Source organism: Dendrobates tinctorius, unplaced genomic scaffold, assembly GCF_039654945.1.
Source record: "Dendrobates tinctorius isolate UK_male_01 unplaced genomic scaffold, ASM3965494v1 ptg000070l, whole genome shotgun sequence".
Taxonomy (NCBI): Eukaryota; Metazoa; Chordata; class Amphibia; order Anura; family Dendrobatidae; genus Dendrobates; species Dendrobates tinctorius.
In genome coordinates, this window is record NW_027361738.1 from 29,495,326 (window position 1) to 29,509,747 (window position 14,422).

Here is a 14,422-nt window from a genome sequence, read left to right on the forward strand (position 1 = left end):
GTCTGAAGTCCCCAATCATCACTTTAACCCTTTCGAGACTTTACAATTTTCTGTTTTTTGCGTTTTCCTTTTTTTCCTCCCCTTCTCCCCAGAGTCATAACTTTTTTCTTTTTCCGCCAATACACCCACATGAGGGCTTGGTTTTTTGCAGAACGAGTTGTACTTTTGAACGACACCATTGATTTTACTGCTGCAGCCAGGATCATATTCCTCACCAATCGTTACACCGATGCCTCTACCTTGTGCCAGTCATTACACTGGCTACCCATCCACTCCAGAATTCAGTATAAACCACCCCACATCTCCCTTGTTTCAGTATACCACCCTACCCGCGTCCTCCGTTCTGCTGATGACCTGAGGTTAGCATCCTCGATAATCAGAACCTCCCACTCCCATCTCCAAGACTATACATGTGCTGCGCCAATTCTTTGGAATGCACTTCCCAGGTCAATACGATTAGTCCCCAATCCCCACAATTTTAAGCGTGCCCTGAAAATGCATTTATTCAGATTGGCCTATCGCCTCAACACATTAACCTAATCTATCCCTGTGTGGCACAGCCAAAAGTTTTACCATAACCAGGTTCCCCGCATCATGTTCCCACATGTTTTATGCATCCATTAGCCCTCTGTGTCCGTACTGTTACACACTTAACATTATGGCTGGTCCATACAATCAGGGCAATTGTTACCACCCACCTTTCGTGTCTCCCTCTTTCCTCATAGACTGTAAGCTTGCGAGCAGGGCCCTCACTCCTCTTGGTATCTGTTATAATCTATGTGATTATTGTTATGCTGTAATGTCTATTGTCTGTACAAATCCCCTCTGAAATGTAAAATGCTGCAGAATATGTCGGCGCTATAGAAATAAAATGTATTATTATTATTTTACGATATAGCGTATTGGAAAATGGAGAAAAATTCTAAGTGCAGTGAAATTGTAAAAAAAAAAAAAAGCAATTCCACAGCTATTCGGCTTTTATGTAATTTACCATGTTCATAAAATGATAAATCTGACCCGCCTTTATGATTCTCCAGGTCGTCACGTGTTCTCAGATATCAAACATGTCTAGTGGTGAAAAAAGTCCAAAGATTATAAGAAAAGAAAGGCGCCATTTTCCGAGATCTGGAGCGTCTCCGTTTTTTGTGATTTGGGTCAGGGCTTCTTTTTTGCTGCTGACGTTTTATTGATACCATTTCGGGGTAGATACGATCACATTTTATTGCAATGTTGCGACAACCAAAAAAGTTATTTGGGCGTTTTGATTTTTTTTCTCGTTACGTCGTTTACCGATCGGATGAATTTACTTTATATATTGATATTTTGGGCGATTCTGAACTCGGCTATAACAAATATGTGCATTTTTTTATTTACTTTTTAATGTTTTATTTTGAATCGGGCAAAAGGGGGGGAGATTTGAACTTTTATATTTTTTAGCCCACCATATGTAGCAAATATCATCTCCTAGGAACGTCGGCCACGGGCCAGCGTTCATATTAGCTTCACAATGACAAGCACGGGAGTCTCCTGCAGACCTCCGGCTGTTGTGACAACCCATTGGCACCCCACGATCATGTGACAGGAATGCCAAAAGGCGGCTCTTGTGACACGCTTCCAGTTAGCGCGAGTTAAATGCCGCTGTAAGAGGTTGACGGCGGCATTGATTACCAGCCGTGGGTGGATCGTGAATCCACTCACTGCTGTTAGATGCACATGACAGCTGATCAGATCAGTAGTCATGTGCAGGGAAAGCTGCGGGCTCCGGCACAGAGACACGATCTTGGAAGTATCTATATGTCCAAGGCCGTCAAGGGGTTAAAGGCCAGAGTAATTTAATAAAATATAATAATGGAATGCATGTAAGCCACTGCAGAAATAAAAGAAACCCCAGAGTGGTGCTTTACTGCAGCTTACCAATAGATATAAGGGACATGTTATCTTTATTCTCTCAGTACAATACTGCAGCTTATGGAGAGAGTCCACTGTGACTGTGAAAATGTTTTTTAGCTCCACATTTTGCATCTTCATAAGGGTAACGGGAGACATTGCACCATACAATTTGCTGTGCAATTTCTCCTGAGCGTGCCGATGCCCCAACGGGCATTAGAGGATCCCGGCTGGTAATGAAGCTCTACACATGATGCACCTCCTGCAATGTCTGGGGGCTCCTTAGGATGGGAAACTGCCTTTACTGGTAACTTTATGATATGCATTTCCTGCATTTCCACATTAGGCCGGGGTCACACTGGCGAGGAATACGGGCGCGTTAGAGGCGCGAAAAACACGCATTAGACACGGACAAATGATTTTCAATGGGGTCACTCGCACCAGGCGTATATTTCTCCTCCGTATCCTACGCTCCGTGCCAATCGCAGCATGCTGCGATTGTCAGCGTACTACAGCCGTAATACGCCAATGCAAGTCAATGGGTGTGCAAAAAATACTGATTACACACGGAACACACGTGTGACCTGCGAGCAATACGCAGGTCTTTTGGCTGGTGACAGGAAATGGGCCAATCCATCATCAGGAAGCCTTAACATGCAAATGAGCTCAAAAAGCGCTCCAGACATCCAGGAAGTACGCCTCCACGGAGTACAGCAGCAGCATGGCGTCCACATACATAAATGTGGAGATGCTAATTGTGCTGGTGCAGGAGCGTCCAGAAATATGGGACCAACGCGATGCAAATTATGCGAACCGGACAAGAAAGGAGGCGTCATGGAGGCGCATCTGTCGCCAGATGTACCATGACTTTGGTGACAGACCACGTGATGAGCAGCATAAAATTCGTAAGTGCAACCATAAAAACATCATTAACCTTAGCGCGCTTAAAAATGAATCTACAATCATCACCCCCCTTCCTGGGCATGTAATATTCTTAGCCTCATGAGGCCGTTACATTTGGATGTGACACGTGGCTTCACACAGCCATAATTAGGGGTTAGGCCACAAGCTCCTCATCCTCCTAGCCAATAAAATTAGTTTCAGTGTAGCTAATGAGACCCTGTGTATCGGCCCAATTACATATGCCACCATGGGTAGAACGCACACCCCAGAAGGCCCCATGCCTAGACTACTGTTAGAAAATGTGACCTCTCAAATATGTGATTTTGACAATCTTTCCTGTCACATTGCAGTGGAAGATGTGATGAAACACTGGCGAAGCATCCGGGACCAGTTCCGCCGGGAACGCCAGCAGCGGTCCAGGAGTGGGGATGCTGGGCATGTCAAGCGGAAATATATCTACTATGACCGGCTGAACTTCCTCGCCCCAATTCTGGATCTGAGACCGTAAGTACATAGCTCGCACCACATTACACAAATACATTACACAAATACTTTACAGGGACAAAAATATTGATGTATTTTTGCCTCTGTTCTATTTCATAACAGAACTCAATCCAACCTTATGGATCGAGGAACGGCCTCAGAGGCAGAGCCCATTATAGATCCTGTAGGGTATGAGGTGGCTGGCCCATCTTCTCCCCCTACAAGAAGGATGGCTGAAGATGAGGCATCACAAGACCACACAATGGCTGCCCTACACACCACACCACCAGGACGGTCTGCTGCTGCCACCTCACCCATCCTGGAAGAGCCGGGCAACTTGAGCAGCAGCCCAACTGCCCAGATCAGGTCCTCCCCACAGGCTGCTCTAGCATCACGGCGAACAAGAAGGCGCCAGGTCACTCTTCAAGAGAGCAGGACCCATGTGGACACAGGGGTGCTAAATTATTTGTCCAGAGTAACAACAGATGATGGTGAGGAGGCCTATGCACGTAGCCTCACCCTTTATCTCCGTTCCCTTACCCGTGAGGTCAGGCTCCGTATTAGGGGATGTATTCAGATCCTGCTTGATGCAAGCACCCCCCCCCCAATACCCCATATGAGGTTTTTGAATTTCTGGAGAGGTGGCAGCTCTCACCACGAAATTTAATGCGCATGAGACCATCTACACAGATGCTTGCTCAAGCAGGGTCTGAACAGCCCCTAATACGTGGGCCAACACCTCAACCCCTTCCTCCCCCTACCCAACCGTCTATACCGCAGCACCAAATGTCTTCCTCAAGCCAACCCCACCAATATGGCCACTTGTACCCACCCAGTGTTGGAGGCTGGTCCCAACTTGGTTGGGGACGATCTGGCTATCTTGGTGGGTATGAGCACGGGCCTACCAGAGCCAACAAGAAGCCCCTCACCATCATCAGTACTCTGGCCAGTATCCCCAACAGTCCCAGGAGGCTGGACAATTCCAGCATCATGGGCAACAGTATGGCCCCACACAGGGCGATGTTGGCCACAATGTCCAGCAGCACCCACAGGCTGTTCTTCCACGTTCCCCTTCCCCAACATATGAGGATTTATGATTCTGATGGTTGGAGATGTCCAGTCAGATGTAACTGGTGCTCCTAATCTAAATGTAAAAACAGGTGTTCTCCTTCACCAACATTTATAACATATTTTAACATTCACATTTTTAAACAATGTTTTCCAAACATATGAAACAATCCATCATGACAGGCAACGCTACCTCACGCCTTTCAGACAGATATTACATGTGTGTAGAAAAGAGAATCTTTAAATGCGCTATGCTGTAAACTGAAAGGATGAAAATACACTACTCACTTGCTAAGGCATAGGAAAGGCGTGCTCGCCTTAGTTAAGTAGTCACCTTTTTTGTTAGCAATCTCTAGTACAAAATTTCTAGGCGACCAGCATTCAGAATAACCCGCTTTCTCTATGTCTTAACAAGTGAGTTTTGTATTTTCATCCTTTCCGGTATAGCATGCTTAAATATTGTCTGGTCTACAGACAGGTAATATCTGTGTGAAAGCTGTGAGGTAGCCTTGCCTGTCATGGTGGAATCTTTCTATGTTTGGCTAACATTATGTGGAAATGTGAGTGTTATCTTGTTGCCTTTATTTTGGTGATGGAGCTCACCTTTTGTTGGCAAATCTAGGTTAATCTAGTGATGCAGCAATGTTTTTTTTGCCTAATGTTTGTGGCTGTTTTGTTCTGTAATGTTCATTTTACAACAAGTTAAAGAAGGCACAAAGGGTCATTTTGGCCATTGCCAAATTTGTCTTATGGCAAAATTATGTTTGCCTTTAAGCGGAAAAAAAAAGGCAAAACTAAATATTTGTCTACTCTACTTAACGTCTCTGTGTGATTTTTCACAATCCCTCACAACATACTAACAGACACCAACCAAAGCACTGAAACATAGAATCATAAAGGCTTGAGTAATATATATTTTGATACACTTAAAGAAACAAATTATAACATAGACACAGCATGCTTTTGCCAAGAAGTTGCCCCCTCAGGTGAGATAAAGTAATTAGTGAAGATATCACGCACTTTGAGGCCAGAGAGCGGTCTACGTTGAGGGTTCATAGGTGGTCTCACCCTGCGCACATTGTCCGGCCTACGCACAACACCATCAGAGGAGGAGCAATCATGTATCCTGGTGAAGTTATGCAGAACAACACAGGCTTTCACAACTTCACATTTTGCTCACTCATCTGAATGGCAGACTGGAGTACTCGCCATTTGGCACAAAGAATCCCAAAGGAACACTCCACCAGTCGCCTAGCACGTGATAGGCGCAAGTTAAAAATTCTGCGCCTGTGGTCAAGGTTGTGCCGGGGATATGGCCTCATGACATTGCGCGATAACTGAAAGGCCTCATCTGCCACAAGGACATAAGGGACTGATTGTTCGGGGGAGCCTGGTAGCTAGCGTGGTGGTGGTAGATCCAACTGGTTGGTGCGTAGCCGCCGAGCCATTATGGAAGTATTGAAGACTCTAGAGTCTCCCGTCCTTCCATAGGCCCCAATGTCAAAAATTATAAACTTGTATTGAGGGTCTACCAGAGCCAACAATACAACAGAAAAGTATTGTTTATAATTGAAGAATTGGGAGCCAGAGTTCGGCGGCTTACGCACCCTGATATGTTTGCCATCCAGGGCCCCAATACAATTTGGAAACTGGCAGTCCTCCTCAAACTCCCTTGATATCCTTAACCAGTCTTCCATCCTGGGCTCGGGCATGACCACTTGATGGAGTCTTGTCCAGATTTGTGCACATGTAGACCTCACTATGCCTGAAATGGTTGATTTTCCTATGAGAAACTCATGGTGGAGGGCGGAATAAGACAGGCCAGTGGACAGGAAGCTGTAGAACAACAGAAATAGTACAGGTTAGAATGGCTAAAGTAAAAAAAAATCAGTTACATGCCGACCAAACTTGGTAGGAAATGAGAGAGAAGAACACACACATATTTGGTGGCACAATGACTAAGTGATATGCTGGACATATTAGATGTAACATTCTGCTGTGTCAGGTGATTCATATTTGGAGTAAGATGATGGCATTCAACTTTGTCCAAGAAGGCCAAAAAACATAATTTAGCACACACATTAGGAATATAGAGAATGTGGTTGTGTAGTATATACCGTATTGTGAGTAGAAGTCGCTCCTCTGCAGATATGGCTTTGCGCATCCTTGTATCCTGAAAGGTTATCCCAGGGCGCACTGTCTCCAAGAGGCGATCAAATGTGGAAAGGCTCATGCGACAGTACTGGTAAAATTTATCCGGATGCTCCCGCAGAGAAGAATAGAGGCGGTGAAAATGCCCTCTTGTGAGTCGTTGCCTCAAAAGTGGATGGACCCACATGCGTCTCCTCCTCCGCGGATCCACTATCACAGGATATGGTTGCCCAAAGCGCCGTGACAAAAGCCAGGTAAAGAGAACCTGCTCAGTTGTATTGAATCGCAGACCCTCTGCCATGCTGCACAAAGAACACCAACACACCTCGTGAAAGCAAGGTGACAAATGTACAGAATGTAGGCATCCACCTGTTTCTGAGTGTCTAAATAGGGTGCAGGCTAATGATTTAAATTGTTTGCAGGCCTCAAAACAGTTAAATGTCCATTTTGCAAGGCTGCGAGAAAAATCTCGCCATACGGATTGCATACGGATGCCATACGGATTACATACGGATGCCACACGGATTACATACGGATGCACACATGTGCAAAATACGCGACCTCACCTTGCTTACGGATGACCTACGGAGCACTGTTTAGTGGTCATTCATCCGTATTACGCAAGTAAACTACGGACCGTATTTTGCGCAGGTTAGTGTGATTCCAGCCTTACACAGATTGTTCATGTGAGCACTGGCACTTTCTCTAATATATGGATTCATTTAATTTACACTATATGTCTTATAATATACTGATACACGTGTGTGTACATTCTGTATATACAGTATATCCCTTGCATTGTTTTTTTCTTATCCCCTCCATAACCACTAGGGGGCAGGATTGTACTATTTTTTGGCTCCCAGGGCTAATGTTGTGTATCCCTGTGTCTGTACTCCACATGGATCAGTTTATTTCCTATTTTTCTAACATGTCATGTAATGTGCACCGTTTTATTTATATACCAGTTGTTTCATTCTGCAGTATATTTCCTTTTTTAATTGTTTTATGTATTTTTGTTGAAATGGAGATATTTGATTATAAATGCTTTTCATGGGAGTATTTTTTGTAGGTTTTCTTATACTCTTCTCTTTGTGGGAATGCAGCTCCCATAGAGCAGTATCTGTATGGCACGTGTTGGGAAGAGGTTAAAGGAGTTGTCCTGCCTAAAATGTAAAGTCTGCAGTCACTCTGTGTGACTGTAGACTTATGAATCCCTTGAGTGCAGCGCTGTGTGCCGTAAGGATTTGCGCGTTTCTGAGCCGGTAGCGGCGGTGATGTATGTGATATGCATACTCCCGGCCAAAGCCCGTCTGGCAGGCATGACCCCACCTTTTTATCCTTTGCTCCTAGTGGCCAATTACCAAACTCCAACTTTCCCTAGCTGATACATTCTACCTCCAACATCTACATAAAATGGTTACAGCACATATTCATTTGTCCTATACACTCCAACAGGTCCACGTCTTAGTCCACCCTCCTACATACCCCCTTCCTGTAACCATTGTCGTCCCCGACAATCCCTAACCTTTCTTTTTTTTTGCACTTCCCCAATTTGCTTTTGTCTGTGTGGCCGGTTGCCGAGCAGAGCCCGGAGCACTTTAGCACTACACGGGGTGTTGGGCAGAGCCTGGAGCAGTTAAGCTCCGAGTAGCTGACGGCTACTCGCAGGCGCTTGCGCCTATATGACAATTTCCATTTTATTGGGGTAGGACCACCCGGACTCCTCAACAGGTACTCTCCCCCACTTTTCTTACACTTCAAATACCCATCTTTGATTGGGGTAGGACCACCCGGACTCCTCAACGCGTGCTCTCCCCCACTTTTCTTATGCTTCCAGAATCGTCTTTAGTTCCAGGGGCAGAATGACCGAGGCTGCCATGGAGCCTACCAGGTAATTGTTCCCCCCTCCTGCTTTTGAGATATTTCCCACCGAGGACCTAATCCGTGGACCGCTGTCTGCACCAAGTCATAAACCATCATATGAAAATTTCATTTGCTTTCTTTTACATTTTGTCATGGCAGGCATTTTACATTTTCCTATATATCTACATTTTTAACATTTTCATCTATAACATTTTTAATATTTGCAACATTTTAAATATGTATATTTTCAACATCTTCCATCATTTTCAAACATTTGGCAACAGTGCTCCCCTTCCTGTGAGGGAAGCACTCCGTACATCCCTGCCGCATCAGGAGACAGGGTTTCTTACCCTGAGGGGACCAGAACAGTCCCCATACTGTGCAACCATGCACGGTAGTCCCAGCAGTCCGTTTACTTCAGCGGTGCTTGGGGGCGTCTCCTGGTGGCTGATTTTTTTCCGCCGGCAAAAAGGAACTCCACTGCCGTGGAGCCCTCCGGATGACTGGCAGTCTCAGATGGTGCATACGTGCACTAGAAGGGCAAGAAGGGGCCACAGAGAGTTCCGCGGCTCACATCCTGTGCCGTGTCTCTACGGGAGGCCCGGGCCGAAGAGGACTCTGCAGCCGCAGAGCCCGCAACCCGCGAAGGATAAACGGGCAAAGACGACCTCAGCTGCCTCTGCACGGGGACCGACATCTTCTCCGGAGGGCTCGGTGGTATCAGGGGGCGGGAGTGTGGGTGCTCAGTGACGTGGACCTTGGGCCCCGAATCCCCGCAGTAGGACAGCATTGGGGCTGCGTGGTCCGCCACCGGCTGAGGTAGAGATGAACTCACCCCCTTTGATGTTGCGGTTCCGCTCCGTCTCGCCTTCATCTCCTGCAGGTACTGCTGCATGCTGGAGGCCGAGGTCTCCATCGGTTCCTCGATTTTCTCCTCCTGAGTTGTCCCCGCCGTCTCGGGTGCGTTGGGGTTCACCTTCCGCCTGCCGCCCAGCAGGAACAGCTCCCGGGTCTTTCAGTTCCTCTGGCTGCAGAGCGGCTTCCGCTTCCCGCGCTGTCTCTGGCATGGACCGTGAAGAGTGCGGACGCATCTCCGCTGGGCGATCCGGCTCCGGGACAGCAGGCGCAGATGTCGGGGACTCCATATGCGGCAGGTCTTCAAAACGGATGAGTGCTTGCTGCTTTTGTAACTGCTCCCAGCTCCGCAGGTCCTGCTGTTGGTGATTCCACCTCCCGTTGTAGTCCTTCAGAGTGCCCGGCTTTCCTGCCGCGGCACCCAGCTTTCCCAGCCGCATCACTCCCGTTCCAGGGTGGGGATCTCGCCGGCCTCCACCCATTTTCCAGCATTCGGTGGGGAGGACGCTTGTCACTCGCGTATACCATTGCTCCCAGGAGCGGACCCGGCATAGTTGACAGTCTGCATTTGGCGCCATCCGCAGCTCCCTTCAGGCCATTCCGCTGCTCTTCCAGGGGTCGGTGCATCCATGCGACAAAAGGGTCCGGGGTGTCGCTGGTCTCCACTGCTCCTCCACAGCTCCCGGTCCCGTCATCTGGTCTTCGCTGCTGTTCTTCATCCCACCGTTCGGCAGGACCAGCTTCCAGGCCCGATGGTCCCGCAGGACACGTCAGCGACGGCTGCTCCAATGGCTGGAGAGCAGGCCCCACTTCCTGCGCTGCCTCTAACTCCGGCGTGAACAGTGGAGAGCGCGGGCGCACCCCTGCCAGGTGATCCAGCTCCAAGGCCCCGATATCGAGGACTCCATCTGCGGCAGGTCTTCAGGACGGCTGAGAGCTTGCTGCTTTTGTGATGGCTCCCAGGTCCCGCTGTAGCCCTTTAGCGTGGGAGGGTACCCAGCTTTCCAGCAGCGGCATCCAGCTTACCCAGCAGTGTTCCAGGGGCGGGCTCGGCTTAGCTGCCCCGATAGTCCAATACAGCAGCAAACTCCTGCGATTCTTCAGGCGCTTATATGCCACAGCCATTTCTGTAAAGTCCTTTTTCCTCTGATTAAATCCCGCAATCACAATCATAGTCCAATTTGTAATCCACAGCGGTAAATCTTCAACCTATTCAGCTTGGGTTCTTTGGCTCTTCGGCGCGCTCTTACCGCTGCCGTTGGTGTATTGGCGGTGGTGATCCTGCCAACTACGCCAATTGTAGGTACGTGTGTCGACTGGGGGGGTGGTCCCTTTGTGCCGCGAACAGACTGGAGACAGAAACCAATGTACGTTCAACAGGTCTTTATTGGTCGTCCTCCCGACGACCACAGCAGCACGACAGCTTCCATACACACAGGCCCGGGTACCTTTCAGCTCCTTCTCTTTCATGAAATTGACATCCCTCGCGGCTCTATCGCTGTGGCTGCCCTAGGCCTACCACCACAACGCTTCTCCTGTCTGAGTCCGTCCGTCTGGTACCCCTGGACTTCCTATGTCCTGCGGCTCTCCTGTCAGGGCCACCCCCCCTGACCGTTTTGCCTTCCAGTCTTTCCTGGAGTTCTTCCTCTCTGTCTCTTCCTCCTTCAGTCTCCTTCTCTGCTGAACTCCTCCTCCTGGACTGGCTCCCTTCTGGAACTCTCTTCTGCCTATTTATTCTCCTCCGAGGGAATTTCCCTCTAGAGCCCCTGTAACTCCGCCCACCATGACTAAATGGTTTCCTAGCCTTAAGCTGCTGTTAAGCCCTTTCCTCACTGTTCTCTGCCTCCATCTTGTGGCCAAACTCTAGTACTGCACCGTCTACTTTTCCTGCTGTTCTTGGTCTCCCCCTAGTGGTCAAAACCCAGTACTTTACCATCTTTCATTGTCTCTAGCTGTCTCCCCGCATACATATTAATCAGTTCACATCAAGCACTTTTACAGTACATTTTGCATTCACCTTCCTACTGCAGACAGGTCAACAGGTCAGTCCACTTCCCTACACATACATGGATAGGGATGGAGCCATGCATAGAAGGATAGGGATGGGGCCATACATACATGGATGGGGATGGGGCCATACATACATGGATGGGGATGGGGCCATGCATACAAGGATGGGGATGGAGCCATGCATACAAGGATGGGGATGGGGCCATGCATACAAGGATGGGGATGGAGCCATATATGCAATGATGGGGATGACGCCATGCTTACAAGGATGGGGGTGGTGCTATGCATACAAGGATGGGGATGGTGCCATGCATACAAGGATGGGGATGGAGCCATGTATGCAATGATGGGGATGGGGCCATGCATACAAGGATGGGGATGGAGCCATGTATGCAATGATGGGGATGAGGCCATGCATACAAGGATGGGGGTGGTAATATGCATACAAGGATGGGGATGGTGCCATGAATGCAATGATGGGAATGAGGAGGCCGTGCATACCAGGATGAGGGGACAACGCATACCAGGCTTATACTTGAGTCAATAAGGTTTCCCAGATTTTTTAGATAAAATTAGGTGCTTCGGCTTATACTCGGGTCGGCTTATACTCGACTATAATAATTAAAATTAAAAAAGAAAATAATATTTTTTGGAGAATAAAAAACAATGATAAAAAGTAATAAAAGAATAATAATTAGAAATTGGAAAAATATTGTTCCATGGTACCCAAGGTCACTGTCCAGCAACATTCTAGTTGTACCAACAAGCGTTCTACATCACCCCCCTGATGCCACAGTGGAGCCAGTAAATGCCTCGCACCTTAAGGCTGAGTGCAGACGGAGTTTTGAGCTCTGCGGATTTTTCTGTGCAGAATGGAAGAAAACCGCAGGTCAAATGACCTGCATTTTTCCTGCGGATTTCTTCCATTTTTCATGCGGTTTTTGTGCGGTTTTCCATTGCGGTTTTCCCCCTGCGGATTTGGTGACAGGGGAGATAGAAAACCGCACAAAAGAAGTAACATGCTGCGGATTTTGTACCGCAGGAAAACCACGCGGAAAAATCCGCAGCGTCTGCACAGCGTTTTTTTTTTTCCATTCATTTTAAAGGTACTGTACATCACAATGCGGATATGCAACGTTTCTGCGCGGTAAAATCCGCTGCGGAAACGCTGCAAATCTGCATTGTGTGCACATGGCCTAAAACCAGTAGAGTCTCAGCTATGTCAGGAGGTGAAGTGCCTTGGGATGGTCTTGAGCACGAAGATGTCATCAATCTCACGTGCTGCCTGGATATCTGTGACATGCTGTCTGGTCTGTACAGTGGGGGAAAAAGTATTCAGCCAGCCACCAATTGTGCAAGTTCTCTCACTTAAAAAGATTAGAAAGGCCTGTAATTGACATCATAGGATTCCACAACTATGAGAGTCAAAATAAGAAAACAAATCCAGAAAATCACCTTGTCTGATTTGGCAAGATTTTGCAAATTACGGTGGAAAATAAGAATTTGGTCACTTAAAAACATGCAAGATTTATGGCTCTCACAGACCTGTAACTTCTTCTTTAAGAGGCTCCTCTGTCCTCCACTCATCACCTGTATTAATGGCACCTGTTTGAACTTGTTATCAATATAAAAGACACCTGTCCACATCCTCAGTCACACTCCAAACTCCACTATGGTGAAGACCAAAGAGCTGTCGAAGGACTCCAGAAACAAAATTGTAGCCCTGCACCAGGCTGGGAAGACTGAATCTGCAATAGGCAAGCAGCTTGGTGTGATGAAATCAACTGTGGGTGCAATAATAACAAAATGAAAGACATACAGGACCACTGATAATCCCCCTCGATCTGGGGCTCCACACAAGATCTCACCCCGTGGGGTCAAAATGATCACAATAACGGTGAGCAAAAATCCCAGAACCACATGGGGGACCTAGTGGATGACCTGCATAGAGCTAGGACCACTGTAACAAAGTCTACCATCAGTAGCACACCGCCAGGGACTCAGATTCTGCAGTGACAGACGTGTCCCCCCTGCATAAGCCAGTACATGTCCTGACCCGTCTGAAGTTTGCTAGAGAGCATTTAGATTATCCAGAAGATTATTGGGAGAATGTCAAATGGTCTGATGAAACCAAAGTAGAACTGTTTGGTAGAAATAAATCCCGTCATGGTTGGAGGAGACAAAATGCTGAGTTGCATGCAAAGAACACTATACCTACTGTGAAGCATGGGGGTGGCAACATCATGCTTTGGGGCTGTTTCTCTGCAAAGAGACCAGGACGACTGATCCATGTACATGAAAGAATGACCAAATACTTATTTTCCACCATAATTTGCAAAAATAAATTTTGCCAAATCAGACAAGGTGATTTTCTGGATTTGTTTTCTCATTTTGACTCTCATAGTTGTGGTCTACCTATGAGGTCAATTACAGGTCTTTCTCATCTTTTTAAGTGTGAGAACTTGTAAAATTGGTGGCTGACTAAGTACTTTATTCCCCACTGTATATACCCAGAAAATGAAACATACATAAATCAAATAACATGTACATGTGGCATAGTAAATAACGAGTAGTGACACATGACATATAATTTGTGATTTTAAATAGTTTTCATCTGCAGAATAAAATGTAAAGGACCTAATGATGTTTTTACATGCAATAGTCTGGTTGCAGTAGCGTAGCTACCGGGGGGCAGAGGAAGCGGTGACCCCGGGCCCCGCGCTCTAGAGGGGGCCCACCTGGAGCTACGCTACAGTAACTGTATCGCCATGCATAGCGCGCCGATGCAGTTACATTCTGCGGCACAGCAAGGAGAATCGATCTCCCTGCCCTGCCGCCCGGCCGCTATGGGCCCCTGACCAGGTGGGGTGGGCCCGGTGCCGATACAGCTTACCTCCCATCATCTCCCTCTCGCTGACAGCGGGTGCGATGACATCACTACCTGGCACCCGCTGTCAGGAGATGAGCTGGAGCAGTGCAGGAGCCGGGAGCAAGAGAGGTGAGTATTAGATTTATTTTTTTATGGGGGTGCATTATACTACAGTCTGCCTATTGGGGGCTTCCTTATACTACAGTCTGCCCATAGGAGATGGGGAGGCTGCCTTATACTACAGTCTGCCTTTAGGGTGGGGGTGCTGCCTTATATTACAGTCTGACTGTAGGGTGTGGGCTGCCTTATACTACACTCTGCCTTAGTAAGATT